The sequence below is a fragment of the Dama dama genome, chromosome 11 (genome assembly GCF_033118175.1).
Source record: "Dama dama isolate Ldn47 chromosome 11, ASM3311817v1, whole genome shotgun sequence".
Taxonomy (NCBI): domain Eukaryota; kingdom Metazoa; phylum Chordata; class Mammalia; order Artiodactyla; family Cervidae; genus Dama; species Dama dama.
Genome location: NC_083691.1, coordinates 84,238,343 through 84,258,458, shown reverse-complemented (window position 1 = coordinate 84,258,458; position 20,116 = coordinate 84,238,343). Strand labels below are relative to the sequence as shown.

The window sequence follows — 20,116 nt, the reverse complement described above, 5'->3', positions numbered from 1 at the left end:
CTCTGCTACTTTTTAGAATTTCTAATTGTAGAATTTGCTTGCTGGAAATGTGTGCTTTGGGCTAGAAAGAATATTTAGAAATCCTTACCCCAAAAGAAAAAAAAAAAAGTGGGAGTGGAAATTTAAAAGAGGACCGCCTAATTCAGTACTAAAACCAGTGTGAGAAGCAGTGTGTGTGAGTGTGAGTGTGTGTGTGTGTGTGTGTGTGTATGTAGTGTAAAATGTGCTTTTCAAAGTGCTGAGAGTTTGATAGGAATGTTTGATTAGCTCCTCTCAGAAAAGAAAAGGTGCTTGGACCTCTTCTTGTTTCTTCTTTAGAATAATTTGGATGGGATCTGTGATGCAGAAAAGCTTAAGGAAAAAGGGATATCCGTTCTCTGTGGTGGAAAAGTTTTGAAAAAAATTTGCTTTCTTCAAACAAGGTATGTTCTAATGAATTGCTACGTTATTTAGATAGTTTGCTTTCCATTTCTTGTTATAAAAACATGAAAATATTTTTATCATTAAGAAACTAGAATACATCCCTTGACCAAGTAATCAGTCTATACAAATTTCAGTCTCAGGAGAATTGAATGGTAATTGACATCTTTGGAAACAACTAATATACATATATCAACTCTAAATAAATTGTGCTGAGGTAAGATTAGAACAAGATTTTCACTGTATCTTTTAAACCAACTTAATTGTGGTTAAAATAAGTTGAAAAGTATAATGTTTGTGCAGAACTTTAAAGTACGTTTAAATCTATTATTACCCCATATTATACCTTACTTCCTATGTGGAATATAATAGCAGCAGAACAAATTGCTTATAACAATGAAGGAAAAGCAGATACGGGCATTTTGATGCTAAGTTAAAAGAGAAATTATTTAGAGTAGATCTATACTTCTCTGTAATTCAGACAGATCTTGGAGGAATGTGGCTACATGTGTGATTTTGTATCTTGTTTACACTGGAAGTATTTTGTTAGGTTGAATGTTTCTTTAACTGATAAGCCCAAGAAACAGCCGGCATTGTTAAGTCTTCTATTGTAGCCCAACTTTACACAGGGAAACAGGATACGAAATCTCTTTCAAGCATGATTTGTGTTAAACCAGTATAAACATGAAATAAATGCCTCAAGCTCAGGTTAAACAGAGAGGATAAGATTGAATAATTAGACGCGATGGTTTGCTCTGAACAACCCACGGCATCTTTGCCATCCCCAGCTTTGAGAGTGGAATTCAAGATTTTCTTTGGGTTTATTGTAAATATAAAACCAGGCATTTTTGGCCATGGTGGTTATTCAAAAATATGAGCACTAAGAAAATAGCATTTTGCCATTACGTTGTGTTGCAATAAATTTGGAAGTTTTGGTGGTAAGTTTCTAAGGTTGTTTTTCCTTCGGTCTCTTGAAAGATGAAAATCGCCTGTAGCCAAGAAAAAATCAAATACTATTTGTTTGTGTATTTTCTCTGTTGTGCGTGTACGAACTGCAAGCAGTAGCTACTCCACCCATAGGAAAGCTGGAAGTGCCTGTCTTTTATTTATTGAATTAAAATACCCTCTTTTGTTGAAGGACTTTAGACAAAGAATTGCAAGGCTACAAGGGCTGCATTTTTAATTGCAATATGCTGGTTTCCCAGACTAAGCTTCATTTAAATATATCTTATACCTCACCCCTGAAAGGAAATACGGTAGGAACTTTGAAAGTGCTTAATATCTATCCTGACATAGCATTTACTTTATGAATAGCGGTTAGACGATCTAATTATCTTTTTTGCCAAGTTGTTGATCACATGAAGAATAGTTTCTTTCAGTGAAAATACACTGGGTTTGAGAATGGTTTATGAATAGCATCAGGAGAACAAAAATGCTTGTGCTGTTCCCATCTGTAATTCCTGTAAGACATACTGCTAGACAGGAAAGTGGCGTGGTTCCGTGCCATGTCCCAAGCCAGGAGCCCTAAATTACAGTCACAGCTCTGTCACTGTTTGGTGGTGTTATCTTGAGAAAGGTGTGTAACAGTTTTTGACTTTTGTTTCTCCGTCTGAAAAATACAAAAAGCAATGCCTGCATACAACCCTTCTTCCCAGGATGGCTAGGGGGTTCAATATGGATTCTCCGTTTAAAAGGGTTTTGAAATGTGAAAAGTTCTAAAGAAATGGAACCATTCTTCCCAGATATTAAAAAAAAAAGAAAAAAAGAATGCATGGGAAGGAGTCACTGGTTGTGAAATAAACATTTCGTGGCCTCTAGGATGTTGCTACAACAATGCCCACATGTGCGGCTTAGCCTCTCCTGGCTAGTTTGGAGGCACGAGCCAGCGATCAAGAGCAGTGGGTGCAGGACAGAGCTCACTGCTCGGTCAGTGGAGGGCTTTCTAGCTGTGTGACCCTGGGGAGGTTACTCAACATCTCTGTGTCTCCATTTCCTCACAAAAGAAGTGACGAAATTGCCTTCCTAATCCTATGGTTCTATTCACTGGAATATCTTCAATGTTAAGCCATGGCCAGAACAATTTCACTGTTGAGACTCTCTGTATACTATTGATACAAAATCAAAACAGGGTAATGGAACCTACAATATATTGAAAATGTCTGTGCTCACCTAACTAAAGACTTCAGCACACTCAAAAATGAAAAGTAATATAACTTTATGCTAAATGAAATATAATCCAGTGTGTATACATGTATGTGTGTATGTATAATCCTGTGTATAAATAAATATATGTAGATGTATATTTACACTTATCTTTCCATAGAGGACAGTGTGGTTCTGACTTCTTTTAGTTCTCTGGTGCATTTCTATGACTGTATGACCTCATGTGGCGATAATGTCAAATATCTAAATTTAGGTAAAGTAAAAAGCCAGGTGGCCCTCCTACGCTATGGATCCTGTAAGGGGCTTGTCAGGCAGGAGGTTCTGACACTTCTTAAATGTGTTACCTTTGGCAAATTTTGTAAACCTTCTGGGCCTCAGTTTTCTCATCTGTAAAAAGAGTCTACTATTAGTGGTTACCTCATAGGGCTGTGGCAAAAAAAAAAACTTCAACTTGTAGCTGGTACAAGTTGTTATAGCTTGGTCAGTACCCAAATGTTAGCAAGTAATTTTTTATGGTATGGGACTGGAATGAAGAACTTAAATCAGCTGTTAAAGAAATCATTTGCAATCCTCTTCAAACTTTTAAACATTAACTCTTTGGATGTAGTAAGCAAATAGATACATGGAACTATGTGATCTTAATATAATTAATAGAAATTTGGGACTTCCCTGGTGGTCCAGCAGTTAAGATTCTGTGCTTCCAATGCAGGGGGTGCAGGTTTGATCCCTGATTGGGGAACTAAAATCCCAAATGCCATGTGATACAGCCCCAAAATTTTTTTTTCAATTATTAGAAAATTCTTGCTATCTTGCAGGAGATCTGAACTAATCAATATTTCAACAAATATTAAATCAAGAGAGGCACAGCTATTCTGTGATGTCTGTATTTTGAGAATCTCCAAAGGTCCCCTTCTGGCTGCCAAAACTTGTGTTTCCCTGTGGCTTGCAAAAGGTGGTAAAATTCCTGGCTCCCTGAACACATATACGCTGAGAGAGAGAAGTGCACAGAGAATTTGCTAGTTTCTACAGACGTGAACATTCCCTGTGCAGGTGGCAGTGAGCAGCTTCTGCTCAGGCAGAGAATGGGGCAAGAAACGAGTGAGAGACCAGGGCCAGTCGTGGCTCCCCATCGGAAATGGCTTTCTGATAGTGCCAGCTCTTAAAGTTTCATTAAGGCACAGGACTGCACAAGACAGCCAGGGCCTGATTCCTACATTGGCCTGGACTGTGGGGTTCTCCTGCAACTAGTTCCTCCAGCTCTGTACCTGTGCCCCCCAGCCCAACTTCCATCACCAGATTGTGCTGCTGTGTACACCCCATGGGGAGATCCTGCAGCGACAGGGGTGTTTGCTGACAGCCAGGGGCCCTGACCCTTGCTACCAACCCTGGCTCTCAACCCTACAGACAGCTGACCCTGCAACCCAGTGTATGCACACTCCTGGCTCAAGCCACTGCTACTGCCTACACTGATCCCCAGCCTCTAAAGGCATCACTGAGGACTCCCACAGCCCTTGCAGCCACTGTGGATCCTCTGCCCTCCTCTCCAGGGACCACGATGTTGTTGATGCTGTGGCCTGAGCTGTCAAGCTATCACATCTCCTCACAACCCCCATACTTAGAGCCCTGCACCATTAGACGGGTCACAGTACACTCTGGTGTGCCCCTTCTCGCAGGTGAAGGTCTTTCCTTACAGAAGTCAGTCCATGAAGTTGGAAAGAGATGATTACTTCTTCAAATGTATAGATATCCACACAAGGCTATGGGCATCATGAAGCATCAGAGAAACACACTGCCTCCAAAGAAACACAGTAAACCTCCGGTAACTGACACCGAAGAAATGGAGATACATGAACTGCCTGACAAAGAATGCAAAATAATTCTCCTAAAGATGCTCAGAGAGCTACAAGAAAATACAGATAAATAATTTAACCAAATCAGGAGAACAAAATAAGAAGCTCAGCAAAGGGACAGAGAAGATTGAAAAAGAACCCAATGGGAATTTTAACTAAAACACACACACACACACCTAAATTGAAGTTAATCTGAGACCATCTAGGTGAGTTCTTTACAGACCAGGAGGTGAAGGGCCAAAATTGTATTCTCAATAGAGCAAAGACTATTTCAGTCTTGTTGACTGCATTTTCCTATGGTTACCACAAAACACACAGTTGTGGAAACTGGATTCAGAACTTGTTTTTAATCAACTAGAAAACTTTTCCACTTAACAGGCTGCAAGTTTTAAAGAAACCCTGAGAGATCGCCCATCAGAAATGCTCCAGGCTGCCTAGAAAATGCACGCAGCAGGCACCAGGCGATGCTTGGAGTTGAGACCCATAAAAGCGGCACATCATGTGGCAACCTGCAAAGAGCAAATCCCCCACTGGCAGATGTTGTGACTGGAATCCACTCTCGCATTCCTCTGGTGCTTATACCCTGAGGGAGAAAGGGGAACTGAGATGCCAGAATCCTTCCTGAGTCAAATTCACAAGCCAGGGTCTTGAAACAAAGCAGAGCAAAAATGCATTTGATTTAGATTCAGCTTAGAGAATATTTTGCTGTGTTTGATTTTGGTCTTATAGCTTAAAAAAATATTTAGGCCCATGTCTGCATCAATGTCGGGGCTTCCCAGGTGGCGCTAGTTGAAGAACCTACCTGCCAATGCAGGAGACATAAGAGATGCAGGTTCGATCCTTGGGTTGGGAAGATCTGGAGGAGGGCATGGCAATCCACTCCAGTACTCTTGTCTGGAGAATCCCATGGACAGAGGAGTCTGGCAGGCTACAGTGCATAGGGTTGCAAAGAATCAGACATGACAGAAGTGACTGAGCATGCACACACTGCTTCACTGTCACTTTGCAAGATGCTTTTTTCAATTCTTTTTAGGAACGCTACTTAACATTCCCTAGCTGTTCAATTGAGCCTATTGTCTGGCTGTCATCTAGAAGATTTTCATGAGAATGGGCTAAAGATCCCTATAAATCTCTGAGCAGAGAAAGCAGGGACAAAACTACAGAACTGTCCCCTGTCTGGGGCTCAAGGAGAACTCAGCCCAATTATGGTCACAGTTCCTTCACCAAGGATCCTAAAATCAAACCTTGGCAGCCCCTTCATGGAACACAGTCTTGTGGTGAAGAGGCTTGCATAACCCAATGAAGCTATGAGCCATGCCATGCAGGGCCATCCAAGACAGATGGGTCATAGTGGAGAGTTCTGACAAACCGTGTTCCACTGGAGGAGGGAATGGCAGACCGCTCCAGTATTCTTGCCATGAGAACCCCATGAACAGTATGATAAGACAAAAAGCTATGATACCAGAAGATGAGCCCTCCCCAGGTTGGAAGATGTCCACTATGCTACTGGGAAAGATCAGAGGGCAACTACTAATAGCTCCAGAAAGAGTGAGACAGTTGGGCCAAAGTCTGGTAAAAGCAAAGTACAAAGATGCAAAGAACAATACTGCATAGGAATCTAGAATGTTAGGTCCATGAATCAAGGTAAATTAGATGTGGTCGAGCAGAAGATGGCAAGAGTGAACACTGACATCTTAGAAATCAGTGAACTAAAATGAATGGGAATGGGTGAATTTATTTCAGATGACCATTATATCTACTACTGTGGGCAAGAATCCTTTAGAAGAAATGGAGTATTCCTCTTGTCAACAAAAGAGTTCAAAATGCAGTACTTGGGTACAATTTCAAAAATGACAGAATGATCCCTGTTCGTTTCCAAGGCAAACCATTCAACATCACAGTAATCCAAGTCTATGCCCCAACCACCGATGCCAAAGAAGCTGAAGCTGAACAGTTCTATAAAGACCTACAAGCCCTTCTAGAACTAACATAAAAAAAAAAAAAAAAAAAGATATCCTTTTCATCATAGGGGACTGGAATGCAAAAATAGGAAGTCAAGAGATACCTAGAGTAACAGGCAAGTTTGGCCTTGGAGTATATAAAATGAAGCAGGGCAAAGTCTAACAGAGTTTTGTCAAGAGGATACACTGGTCATAGCAAACACCCTTTTCCAACAACACAACTCTAAACATAGACATCACCAAATGGTCAATACGAAAATCAGATTGACTGTATTTTTTGCAGCAGAAGATGGAGAAACTCTTTCAAAAACAAGACCTGGAGCTGACTGTGGCTCAGATCATCAGCTCCTTTTTGCAAAATTTAGGTTTAAATTGAAGAAAGTAGGGAAAATCACTAGGCCATACCAGGAAGGCACGACCTAAATCAAATCACTTATGATGACACAGTAGAGGTGATGAATAGGTTCAAGGGATTAGATCTAGTAGACAGAGTGCCTGAAGAACTATGGACAGAGGTTCATAACATTGTACTGGAGGCAGTGACCAAAACCATCCCCAAGAAAAAGAAATGTAAGAAGGCAAATTGGTTGTCCAAAGAGGCTTCACACATGGCTGAGGAAAGAAGAGCAAAAAGCAAGGGAGAAAAGGAAAGATATACCCAACTTAATGCAGAGCTCCAGAGAGGAGCAAGAAAAGAAGGCCTTCTTATATGAACAGTGTAAAGAAGTAGAGGGAAAAATTAGAATGGGAAAGACTAGAGATCTCTTCAAGAAAATTGGAGAGATGAAAGGAATATTTCACGTAAGGATGGGCACGATGAAAAACAGAAATGGTAAGGACCTAATAGAAGCAGAAGAAATTAAAAAGAGGTGGCAAGAATACATAGCAGAACTATTCAAAAAAGGTATTTACAACCCAGATAATCATGATGGTGTGATCACTCACCTAGAGCCTGATATCCTGGAGTCTGAAGTCAAATGAGCCTTAGGGAGCATTACTACAAACAAGCGTAGTGGAGGCAATAAATTCTAGCTGAGCTATTTAAAATCCTAAAAGATGATGCTGTGAACATGCTGCATTCAATATGCCAGCAAATTTGGAAAATTCAGCAGTGGCCACAGGACTGGAAAAGGTCAGTTTTCATCCCATCCCAAAGAAGGGCAATGCCAAAGAATGTTCAAACTCCCATATAATTATGCTCATTTCACTAGTAAGGTTATGCTCAAAATCCTTCAAGCTAGGCTTCAGCAGTGCATGAACAGAGAACTTCTAGATGTACAAGCTGGGTTTAGAAAAGGCAGAGAAACCAGAGACCAACATTCGTTGGATCATAGCGAAAGCAAGAGAATTCCAGGAAAAGCATCTACTTCTGCTTTATTCACTATGTAAAAGCCTTTGACAGTGTAGATCTAAACAAACTCTAGAAAATTCTTAAAGAGATGGGAATACCAGACCACCTTACTTGCCTCCTGAGAAACCTGTATGCAGATCAAGAAGCAACAGTTAGAACTGGACATGGAACAACTGATTGGTTCAAAATTGGGAAAGGAGTATGACAAGGCTATATATTGTCACGCTGTTTCTTTAACTTAAATGCAAAGTACATCATGCAATATGCCAGGCTGGATGAATCACAAGCTTGAATCAAGATTGCCAGGGGAAATATCAATAACCTCAGATATGTAGATGATACCACTCTATTGGCAGAAGAGGAACTACGGAGTCTGTTGATGAGGATGAAAGAGGAGAGTGAAAAAACTGGCTTAAAACTCAATATTCAAAAACCTAAGATAATGACATCAAGTCCCATCACTTCATGGCAAATAGATGGGGAAAAAGTGGAAACAGTGAAAAACTTTATTTTCTTGGGCTCCAAAATCACTGTGGACGGTGACTACAGCCATGAAATTAAAAGACACTTGCTCCTTGGAAGGAAAGCTTTGACAAACCTAGACAGTATATTAAAAAGCAGAGATATCACTCTGTCAACAAAGGTCTGTATAGTCAAAGCTATGGTCTTTCCAGTAGTCATGTATGGGAGAGTTGGACCATAAAGAAGGCTAAGCACCGAATTGATGCTTTCGAATTGTAGTGCTGGAGAAGACTCTTGAGAGTCCCTTGGACATCAAGGAGATCAAACCAGTCAATCCTAAAGGAAATCAACCCTGAATATTCATTGGAAGGATTGATGCTGAAGTTGAAGCCCCAATACTTTGGCCACCTGATGTGAAGAGACGACTCATTGGAAAAGACCCTGATGTTGAGAAAGACTGAAGGCAAAAGGAGAAGAGGATGGCAGAGGATGAGATGGTTAGATAGCATCATCAACTCAGTGGACATGAATCTGAGCAAACTCTGGGATAGTGAAGGACAGGGGAGCCTGGCATGCTGCAGTGCGTGGGGTCGCAAAGAGTCAGATACAACTTAGCAACTGAACAACAACAAATCCTGGCAGAATCTTACTGGAGAGATTCAACTTGTGGCTTTACCTCTGCTAAATCCTAAAGCCTGAATGGGCCATGTTTTGTAGGAGGATGGTTATGAGAATGTTGATGATAATAGTAATCATGATTAACCATCACCCTAACAACAGTAAATACGCCAACACTTAGAGAGTTAGTTTTATGTACCAGGCACTGTTCTAAGCCCTTTTCATCTGTCAACTCATTTAATCCTAAAAGCTACCATAGGAGATAGGTGATCATGATTCCCATTATACAGATCAGAAAACTAAGCACTGAGAAGTAAGTTGTCCAGTGTCACACAGCCGGTGATGCTCAACTCCAAACCCAAGCATTCTAGTTTCAGAGCTCACATCATCAGTCTACCAGGTAACAATTATACATGGTCTTGGTTCTTTTATTGCTGCACCAAATTAATTTTGCCATCCCTAAAAATACAATTTTCAAGCCAAGTCAAATTTCTAAGAAAATCATTCCTCTTTGCAAACATAGACTTCCCAGTAATATTGATGGAATGGAGTGGAGGTCAGGAAGTCACAGGGGAAAGCTGTTAGGAAGAGAGGGTTTTTATTTCTGTCACTCTTGAATAATTTTCTGACTTAAGAATCACTTTTCTGGTGTGTTGGGAAGACTCTCAGGGGCAAGGCCAAGGAGCAGGGCCTCATTATCAAGTTCTTTGAGTAGCCAGTTCCCAAAAGTTATCCTTTATCTCCATTCTAGGGTTAAACTGGTAATTAGTCACAGAAAGAATCAAAGTACTAATTATTAACACACATATGTGTAATCTAGAAAAACAGCATAGGTGATCTTATTTGCAAAACAAATAGAGACACAGAGAATAAACATATGGACACCAGAAGGCAAAGGCAGGGGGAATGAATTGGGAGATTGGGGTCGGTATATATGCACGTCTACTTATAAAATAGATAACTAAAGAGAACTTATAGTATAGCACAGGGAACTCGATTCGGGGATCTGTAGTGACCTAAATGGGAAGGAAATCTGAAAAAGAGGGGAGATGTATACATATGGCTGCTTCACTTCACTGTACAGTGGAAACTGACATCGCCGTGTAAAGCAACTATACTCCAATTTTTTTTTTTAAATCAATATCAAGAAAGAATCGTACTGCCTTACAATTCAGGCGGCTTCAGAAAATCATTTTCCCTGATAAGGGTCTCTACCTTGACAAGACTCTAGTAAAAATTGCTCAAATTCTTTCCCATAGTGAGAGAAAGGCTAACGTTTTGTGTGGACATGTGGTAAAAATTCATAAAAATCACCCTTCAGGCTATGGGGAGAAGGAATTCTATGTCTGCATTTTTTCTTCTCAGAAATAAAAAGGAGGGGAACTATTCCTTTGGGGGCACCCAATGTACAGTTTCCAAGGGATCAGGTCACTGGCATCTCAGTGAGAAGTGAATCTGTCCCTCTGGGCCCCTTTATAGCCCAGACAGAGAAAACATGCTTGGGACATAAAGGTACAAGTCAACTTGCCCAGACCAGATTCACTTTTAGAATATGGTGAATAGATCTGTACTCTGAACAATAAAAGGAATCTGGGGAAGCAGAGCTATTCAATGACAGCAAAACAAATATTTATTGGATTACTGCCATGTACCATCTACAATTCGATGTGCTTGGGAACAGTGAACAAAATAGTCTCCATTCTCCTAGAGCTGCCAGCCTGGGCAAACAGACATAAGAGGTCTAAGTCTGGTGGTGATATGGGCTGTGAAAAAAACTTCAGGAAGTGGGATAAGGGGGCTGGACAGAGCAGTGATGATTTGCAATGTGTGGTTCAATAAATGTCTGATAAAGGGACATTTAAACTGAGAAAGAGGTGAAGGAAGCCAGGGAGCAACCTTTCTGGATTCTTAGGGGGGAAGAGTAAGTGCAAAGGCCCTGAGGTTGGACCACACTTGGGAGCAGGCTGGGGGAGGAAGAAAAGAGGTGAGATCCAGGGTGTCCTTTGGAAAGCAGACACAGAGGGTACCATCCTAATGCTCCCAGATTTTACCCAGACACCCCCAAATGTCCACTCACACACTGGCTATGGACAGTTCCTGCTTCTGCCCTGGAAGAAATCTGAGTAGGTCCCATGCTCAGAGTGTTTTAAAAGAGCTTGCTCACATTACACCTGCCAACAATCTCAGTTCAGTCATTAATGTGGAAGTGATACTTAGGTAATTCTTAAAAACTTGCAAATGGCATTCACAATTTCATCCCCCATTCCAGGCTTGCTTTCTGCAATGGGAAAAGGCAGGCTTGCATTTTCCTTCTCTGCATTGCATCTTTACCACTCTTCCCCTTAACTGCTAATGGTAGCTTTTTCAGTTCCAGAGTTGAAGAGGCAGAGAGGAAAGATAAAGGTGACAGAGGGCCTCACTGGTTGGCACTGTTCTGAGTTGGCATCCAGGTTCCCTGGGCTTGGCAGGCATATACCACTGTTTCTTGTCCCCATGGGAGCACGTCTATGGGTTCTTTGAAAATGCCCCTGACTTTGCTAGTGACGCCTTGCCTGTGGTTCCCAGATGTTATTTCATTTGAGTTTGCTCTGGCTGGGGGGCTTACAGTTCCTCCCCCAGCCACTGGGCAGCTGGTGAGCAATGTCCAGTGGCTTTCTGCTGCCCTTTGCTGAGCCCTCCCTGGGCCCAGCTTGGGAGGCACCGGGAGCCACCCCTGGCTGACTCTGACACAGGTAGTCTTGTTTGCCAGGAACTATTCCCTCTTTGTCTTAATCAGGAGTCCACTGTGCCCTCAAGTCCATGGACACAGGTACTCAGTCATTTCAGCTGGTCACTGGGCATCCAAGCTGGCCTTCCAAAGGACGTAACCAAAAACCAGGACCCTGGCTATCCGTCCCGCTCCAGATACAACACAGGTGGTTGTAGAAGCCAAGAGGGTAGCTGGAGATTAGAGAGCAGGGTTTCTTCAGAAATAGTTGTTGGCATGTTCCCTCCTCCTCTGCCTCCCCAGATGCAGAAAGGGAGCCAGTGGTCTCCCCACTTCCACCCGCTCAGGCAATGGTGAGAGAAGCTGCAAGGAGACCACTTAGGAGCAGGGAAGTAGTTGGCACTTGGTTTCAGCTGAAACTTAGACAAAGGCTCATCCCATTTTAACATCCCATTACACAGCCAATGACAATACTCTCAAATGTTTATTTAGATGGGTGTGTTATGCCTGGTTAAACTTAAAAATAGGCCTGGTGCATCACTTTACTCTAAATAACATTTGTGAGAAGGAGAAAGCTGTGTGTGAGTTCAGGTTCAAATATGACTCTCAAACAACAAAAAAAATCTCTTAATCCTCATAACTAAGACTATTTTGTCACATATCTATGTATTTCACAGTATGCCTCTAAGCTATTGTCCACAGAACATTTTCAAAAAGCCTAGGATAGATGCATCAAGACAAAAAGGAAGGGAAAACCATCTTTTGATGGTAACATGGTAGTGAGTGGGGTTAAGTGTTTGAGGCCTGGATTCTATTACATACCTATTCCATAACTTAATTACAGCTTACTAAAGTTTGATTGCTTGCTAAAGTTTTCTGAGCCTCAATTTCCTACCCTGAAAAATGGGTACAATAGTAGTGACCTGATGGGATCACCATAATAAATAAAATCACACCGGTGCAATGTATAACATATGGTGAGCATTCAACAAATGATGTGATTGTTATTATTTGAGTGGACTATAAGCTTCCAAAATTTTCCTTCAAGAGGAACAAAGGACCAATCCCACATCCAGGCCACCAGACAGCTCAGCCACAGTGGACAGAGCTGGGAATGGGCCCAGGGGACCTCTGGAGCATGAGGCCACATGGCTCCCATTGGAGATCTGGGTCTCCTGCTTCTAAACGACTCTCTTTCTTCTGCTGGTCCCCACCAATTTCTGGGACTTAATCCTTCAGAGCCATCAATAGCTCAGCCTCAGTTTCAGTCCTTCTCCACAAGCCCCACTCTCCCCAAGCCTCTGGTTGCTGGTCCCAGGAATTCCAGCGGGTCCCAGGAATGCACTGGGACCCGCAGCCCCATGCCTGCCTCATGGTCGCAGCCAGAGAGCTGGACCCTGTCATCTGAGACTAACCTACTCTTTACCAAGAGGCCGACAGCAAAACACTACGGACCTTGCAGACACACCCTCATCTTCCTAGCTCAGCTGGAAGGCTGTGCCAGACCCAAAAATGTTTTTCTGGGCCTCAGAATTGAAGGCAGACCAAAAAAGCACAGAGCATTTGGGCCAATTAAAGCCCTGGGGATCCCGGTTGGACTGAACCAAATACCCAGCTCCAGATTCAACAGTGGACGGCCCCTTGGCAACCACAAACCTCAGAGCCCAGGGGAGAGAACTTGCTGGGAGGAAGAAAGCTAAGCCAGTGTCAAATGTATTAGGTAAAGATGCTGCTGATGAGAGAAACTCGTCTTCCAGAGCTTCCATGAGAACCATTTAAAGTGAGAACGGTTTCCAGAGTAACTACAAAGAGCAGTCATGGTCCACCTGGCCTTTTACTGAGGCCCTCTGCCTGTCCCCCTCCAGATTTACTGCTCTTCCTGCCCCCTTCCATTACGGAGGATAAATAACTCTTGGAAGGAGTTCTTTAGAGCTCATTTGGGGGCATGCCTGGAAGCTAGTATTTTTTCCCACTGGCAATATAAGATCTAAACTACCACTTCAGAAACATAATTACTGTTTGCAACCTCACTGGAAATCACTATTGGTCGAAGCCTTTGTGGATGTGGTAAGCATTACCATATGTCAGGTTCTTAACGAGGTACAAAATGATGCTCTGAAACACACACACCAGGATGGGCTTTCCTTTTTTGGTTCTGTGACATGTAGAAACATGCCACATGGATCAATGAATCTCATGGCATAGGCCTATATCAATTATCGAACACATGCATAAGAGCCTTTTAATCCACTCAGCTTCCCAGGGGTGAATATCGTTGCTTTAGGATTTTCCCTTAATGATATAGTGATCAAAAATGATCTCGGAAAAGGGATCTTGAGTAGTATACACTTTAACCATCAAAAAAAAATTACCTATAATATTTATGGAAAATTCCTAGATTGGAACATCAGTAAGATTCTGATACATACACTGAAAAAATGAACGTTCTCTTAAATCAGAGTTTCTCAACCCTGACACTATAGTTGCAGCTCATGGGCTTAGTTGCTCTGCGGCATGTAGGATCTTAGTTCTCCAACCAGGGATCAAACCTGCATCTCCTGCGTTGCAAAGTGAATTCTTAACCACTGGACCACCTATGAAGTCCCTGAACAATTCTTTGTTGTGGACGTTGTCCTGTATGCTGTAGGTTCTTTAGCAGCATCCCTGGTCTCTACCTGCTAGATGCCAATAGCATCTCCACCCCAGGTTGTGACAACCAGAAATGTCTTCAAACTTTGACAAGTCTTCCTTGGGGGGCAAAATCACCCCTTGTCATGAACCATGGTCACAAGTACATCAAGAACTCCACAGGGACATTCTGACAGCATGATTTCTGGGTCTCCTTCTCCCATTTTTCTACCCAGAGCATCCCAGGCATGCAGATCATGTTTTTCTTTCTCAGTGGCTGCCACGGTTCTTAGATATAAGCTGTGTGATCTCAGGCAAGTCACTTCACTGCTCTGAATTATAAGAATGATAATGTAGATAATATCTACATCTGCCTCCAGAGGATCTTAGGTGGTTTGGATGAGAGAATTGTTGAGAAAACACTCTGCAGATTCTGATATAAACCCATATCATTACAGTCTTCCCTAGTTGAATTCACTGGATGGCCAGGCACGGTGAGTTAGAAAGCAGTCAGGGATAATCTTTCAGCCGTAAGCCCCCCAAAAAGGGAAATTTGTTATCTCACAGAATAGGTAGTCCAGGGGTAGCCCCAGCCTCCAAGCATGAGACAATCAGAGATCCAGCTTCATTTCTCTGATTCATTTGGCTGCCTGCCTCCTTTTTGTGCTGGCTTTATCCTCAGTCTAACTTGCCTCATGGTCACAACATGGCTGCCAGCATACTGGTAACAACCCACCCCCTTATTCATGTCCAACAGGAGAACCTTATCCTGAAAAACAAAGAATTTAAGTTTTCCCTTTCTATTGGTCTGATTCAACTTGGGACACAGCCCGCCCCTTGAGTAGTCATGGTCAACTGGCGAGGGCCCTGTGCTGATGGGCTCAAGCTTACAGTCCTGAAGCAACCACCAGCAAGGTGGAATATATACATATATGGAATCATCCTTGGCATAGACTTGGAGTCAGATCCACAACAGAAGCTGGGATGGACCCGCTTCCTTGGAGCCCTCTGGTGGCATTCACTCCCTTCAACAAGTTGGGGTTGTGTTAGGAAGGAGGACGCCAGCTAGCAGGTACTCTGCCAGGCAATAACAGTGTCCAGTCCAGACAGCTTGACTCAGATTCTAAGCATATCTTCAAGGAGTCTGGTGTATTCTTAGGAGCCTTGATATTGAGAAAAAGCAAAATTTTCCCTGCCTTCCTTGCCTGATTGACTTGCACTTTTCTTTAGGCATTTCCTTGAGATAAAAGAATGAAAGAACTGGAACAAGAAGGGAAATAAGAAAAACCACTATCCTCTCTGGCTCATTCTCTTTCTTCGCAGAATCCTCGGGTTTGTAACAGTGACCACTGATGTCATGGCAACAGGAAATGCAGTGTTATGGGCTTAGTCCAAAGGAATACGATCTGTATAAACTTTTACATGCAGGCTGAGGCCACCTCCCCATTGTAAAGGCCCCTCTTAGTGCCAGCCTTCCTTTTTCCATCCTCACCAGATCAACCCACATCACTGACAAATGGCTGAGGCTTTATATCAGGCAGAGGTGGAGCAAGCAAGGCTACAGATGTGGCCTCCCCCATTCAGAGATGTCTGTCCTCGAGGGATTTTTGGCATTTTGAAAATATAGCACAAGCCTCTCATAACTACTAAATGTTTCCAAATGAACACTGGTTCTTTCTGCCTTGTGGACAAAGGGCATTGTTAGGTGCTCCCCCACGTAGCACCATAGCTCAGACAAACACTAGCCTTACATAAATCCTACATATCCACTAGGGTAGATTTTCTTCAAGTGAGTGGCTCGTGAAAGCCTCAAGGGGGCTTATTAAAAATGATGAATGCAAAAATAATTTTTAAGCCTTCCATGTCTCCCTATTGCTTAAAGGATCAATTCCACATTCTTCAGGCATGACATTCAAGACTGACATGGCCCCTTCTTTCCTCTCTAACAGTCTGACTCCTCTCCCACCCTGGCCCAGCAGCTCCCAGTTCCTGAAGCTCCTCTGTCTCTTATGTCCTGTCCTTCCCTCACCCCTCGTTGTTTTCCAATCTCCAGTTAAGCTAATTGAAGCCTCTTCCAATCCTCATACCCCAGGACTATTTAATCATCTACCCTTTATGCCATCACCACATCCCCAACAGCAAAAGTTCTGAATTCTGGTTGCACAGCGGAGTCACCTGGGGAACTTTAAAACAATATTGATTTCAACTCAGACCAACCAAATCAGAATGTAGATGAGGGAAGCGCACTTGCTTATTATGAAATATCTATGCCAAGTAGTGAAATGAAATACTGGACCTCTGCACTCAGAATACCTGGTTTGAATTCCAACTCCTCCTCTTTCCAGGTTATGACCTTGGGCAAAGCACTTAACTTCTGCATGCTTTCAATTCCTTACCTTTCAAATTAAGGCAAGAAATAGCCCCCACTTTGTTGGGTTGTTGTGAAGATTAAATGAGTTAATACATTACTGGCACTTAGTATGTGCTCAATTAATGCTAGTTATGATGAATGCAGCAGTTTGTTTCTAGAAGACCTAAAGCAACTTGATAAAACCTGACCCTTCTTCCTCTCTGCTGAACATAGGGTACACAGATGATTTTTTTTAAATGATTAAATGCATGCATGAATGAAGATGAATTATGATTTCAGGAGATTGGGAAGATTTAAATAGAAGTGGCCCATGAGCAAACCGTGAAAAACAGACAGGCTTGAGAGGCAGATGAGGGATGGTAACATATTCCAAAAAGAACAGTAATAAGAGCATGAGCTAAGACTCCAATGTGCAAGGTGTAGAGAAAGGACCAAAGGTCTGAGGTGTGCTAGGGTCAAAGGAGAGGACTATAGAAGCGACCTGCAGTGAGACGGTTTGCAAAGTATTATAAGTTGGGCCATTTCATGAAAAGTTCATTCAGGAATTTGGGCTTTATTCTGCAGAGGATGAATGGACTGTGAAGAATTTGGAGGAGGTGAATGCATAGTCAGAGCTGTGTTTTAGGAAGGTGATCATTTCCAACCAGAGGGAAAGGTGATCTGGAGCAAAAAAAAAAAGCAAGGGGAGGATTCGGAGGTTACTGTAGCTTCTCATTGGTATCAACACTGTCTGTCTATGTTAAGTCTTCCCAAGAGAGATCATTTTATCAATTTGTTTTATTAACATATGTGCACAGGTTAAAGATTTGAATGGAAGAAAACTGTAAAATGCGCTCCTATCTCTGATCACCATTTGCCCAGTTCTCTTTCCCTGAAGCAACCACTGCTACTGAAATTAAAAAGATCAGAGGGGTGGGATGGGGAGGGAGGTGGGAGAGATGCTCAAGTGGGAGGGGACTTGGGTAAACTTGATTCATGTTGATGTTTGGTAGAAACCAACACAATACTGTAAAGCAATTATCTTTCATTTAAAAATAAATACAGCAAAAATATTATGAGAGAGTCCTATGAATAACAGGACTTACCTGGTGGCTCAGATGGTAAAAAATCCACCTACAAGGTAGGAGACTCAGGTTCAATCCCTGGGTCAGGAAGATCCCCTGGAAAAGGGAATGGCTATCCACTCCAGTATTCTTGCCTGGAGAATTTCATGGCCAGAAATTCCCTAAAGGGCTACAGTCCATGGGGTCACAAGGAGTCGAAAAACAACTGAGCAACTAACACTTTAACCTTTTTCATGAGTAACTGTACACCAACAAATTGGATAATCTAGATGAAATGAACAAATTCCTAAAAACACAAAACCTACTGAGACTAAACTATGAATAGAAAATCTGAATAGTTCTATAACTAGTAAGGAGAATGAATCGGTAATCAAAAATCTTACAACAAAGAAAAGCTTTGGACCTGATGCTTTCACTAGTGAGTTCTACTAAACATTTAAAGAAGAACTAATATCAATTCTTCTCAAGCTTTTTCTAAAAACTGAAAATTATGGGACACTTTTTAATTCATCCTATGAGACCAGCATTACATAGATACCAAAACAAAGATGCTACAAGAAAAGGAAAGCACAGTTTCCCATATTGATACAATATCTCTTATGAACACCGATTGCAAAAAATCCTCAACAAAATATTAACAAATTGAATTCACTAGCATATTAAGATAATTACACACCATGACCAAATTGGATTTATTCCTATAATGCAAGGATGGTTACATACACAAGAATCAATTAATATAATATGCCATGTTAACAGAATGAAGGAGAAAAATATCACACAATCATCTCAATTGAAGCAGAAAAAACACCTGACAAAATTCAACACCATTTCATGATAAAAATGCTCAAAAAACTAGATAGAGGAGAAAGCAAAATCACCCTAATAAAAGCCATACATGAAAAATCCACAACAAATGCTATACTCAATGGTGAAAGATTGAACGTGTTCCCTCTAAGATAAGGAAAAAGGCAAAGATGCCTGCTCTCACCACTTCTGTTCAACACAGTACTGGGAGTTCTAGCCAGAGCAATTAGGCAAGAAAAATAAGTAAAAATACAGTCCACTTCAACCTATGCACATGGAAAGGAAGAAATAAAATTGCCTCTGTTTGCAGATAATGTGATCTTCTATGTAGAAAACCCTAAGGATTCCACAACAGAACTATAGAACTAATAAATGAATTCAGCAAAGTAGTAGGATCCAACATCAATACACAAAAGTCAGTTGCATTTCTATACACTAACAATGAACAATCGGAAAAAGAAATTTTGGAAACAATTCCATTTACAGTAGTAACAAAAAGAATAAAATACTTAGGAATTAATCTTAACCAAGGAAGTAAAAGACTTGTATAATGAAAACTATAGAACATTAATTACTGAAAGAAACTAAAGAAGGTATAAACAAGTGGGAACATCACATGTTCATGAATTGGAAGACTTAGCATTGTTAAGATATCAATTCTATCCAAAGCAATCTACATATTCAGTGCACTATCAAAACCCCAATGACACTTTTTGCTGAAATGAAGAAAAAAATACAAAAATGTATATGGAATATTGAAGGACCCTGAATAGCTAAAGCAATCTTGAAAAAGAAGAGAAGCGTTGTAGGACTAGCATAGATACAGACATACACACCAATGGAACAGAATAGAGAGCCCCCAAATTAACGCTTATATATATATGGTTAAATGGTTTTCTTGCCAAGACCATTCAGTGGGGAAAAGGCAGTCTCTCCAACAAATGGTGCCAGGAAAAGTGGATATCCACACACAAAAGAAAAAAGTTGGACCCTTACCAAATACCATATACAAAAATTAACTCAAGTGGATCAAAGATCTAAATGTAAGACCTAAAACTATTAAACTCTTAAAAGAAAACATAGGACAAGAGCATCACAACGTTGGGTTTGGTAATGATTTCTTGAATATGGCACCCAAAAGCATAGACAACAAAAGAACAAAATAAGCAAATTGAACTTCATGAAAATTTAAACATTTTCTGCACCAAATAATACTATTCAAAAGAATAAAAAGACAACCCTATCAAATGGGAAAAAATATTTGCAGATCATATATCTGGTAAGGGATTAGTATCCAGAAAGTATAGAGAAACTTCTAAAATTCAACAACAATCAAAACACAATCTAATAAAAAACTGGGCAAAGGACTCCAACTGACATTTCTCCAAAGAAGATGTACAAATGGCCAATAAGCACATGAAAAAGATGTTCAACATCACTAATCATTAGGGAAATGCAAATCAAAACTACAATGAGATACCACCTCACACCAATTAGGATGACCTCCCTGTCGCTCATATAGTAAAGAATCTGCCTGCAATACAGGAGACCTGGATTCGATCCCTGGGTCAGAAAGATCCTCTGAAGAAGGGAATGGCAACCCACTCCAGTATTCTTGCCTGGAGAATCCCATAGACAGAGGAACCTGGTGGGCTACAGTCCGTGGGGTTACAAAGAGTCAGACACAACTAAGCAACCAACACTACCACTGCTA

The 20,116-nt window shown here is 41.4% G+C and overlaps 1 protein-coding gene across 1 annotated transcript in view; it reads left to right on the top strand.

Moving 5' to 3' along the window:
• The first annotated feature begins 221 nt into the window (after positions 1–221).
• Positions 222–20,116, top strand: part of VIT (vitrin) — a 118,715-nt gene continuing 98,820 nt past the window's right edge. The window contains exon 1 of the mRNA XM_061156308.1: positions 222–422. The gene's annotated coding sequence lies outside the window, so the exon portion shown is untranslated. The remainder of the gene's footprint in view (positions 423–20,116) is intronic.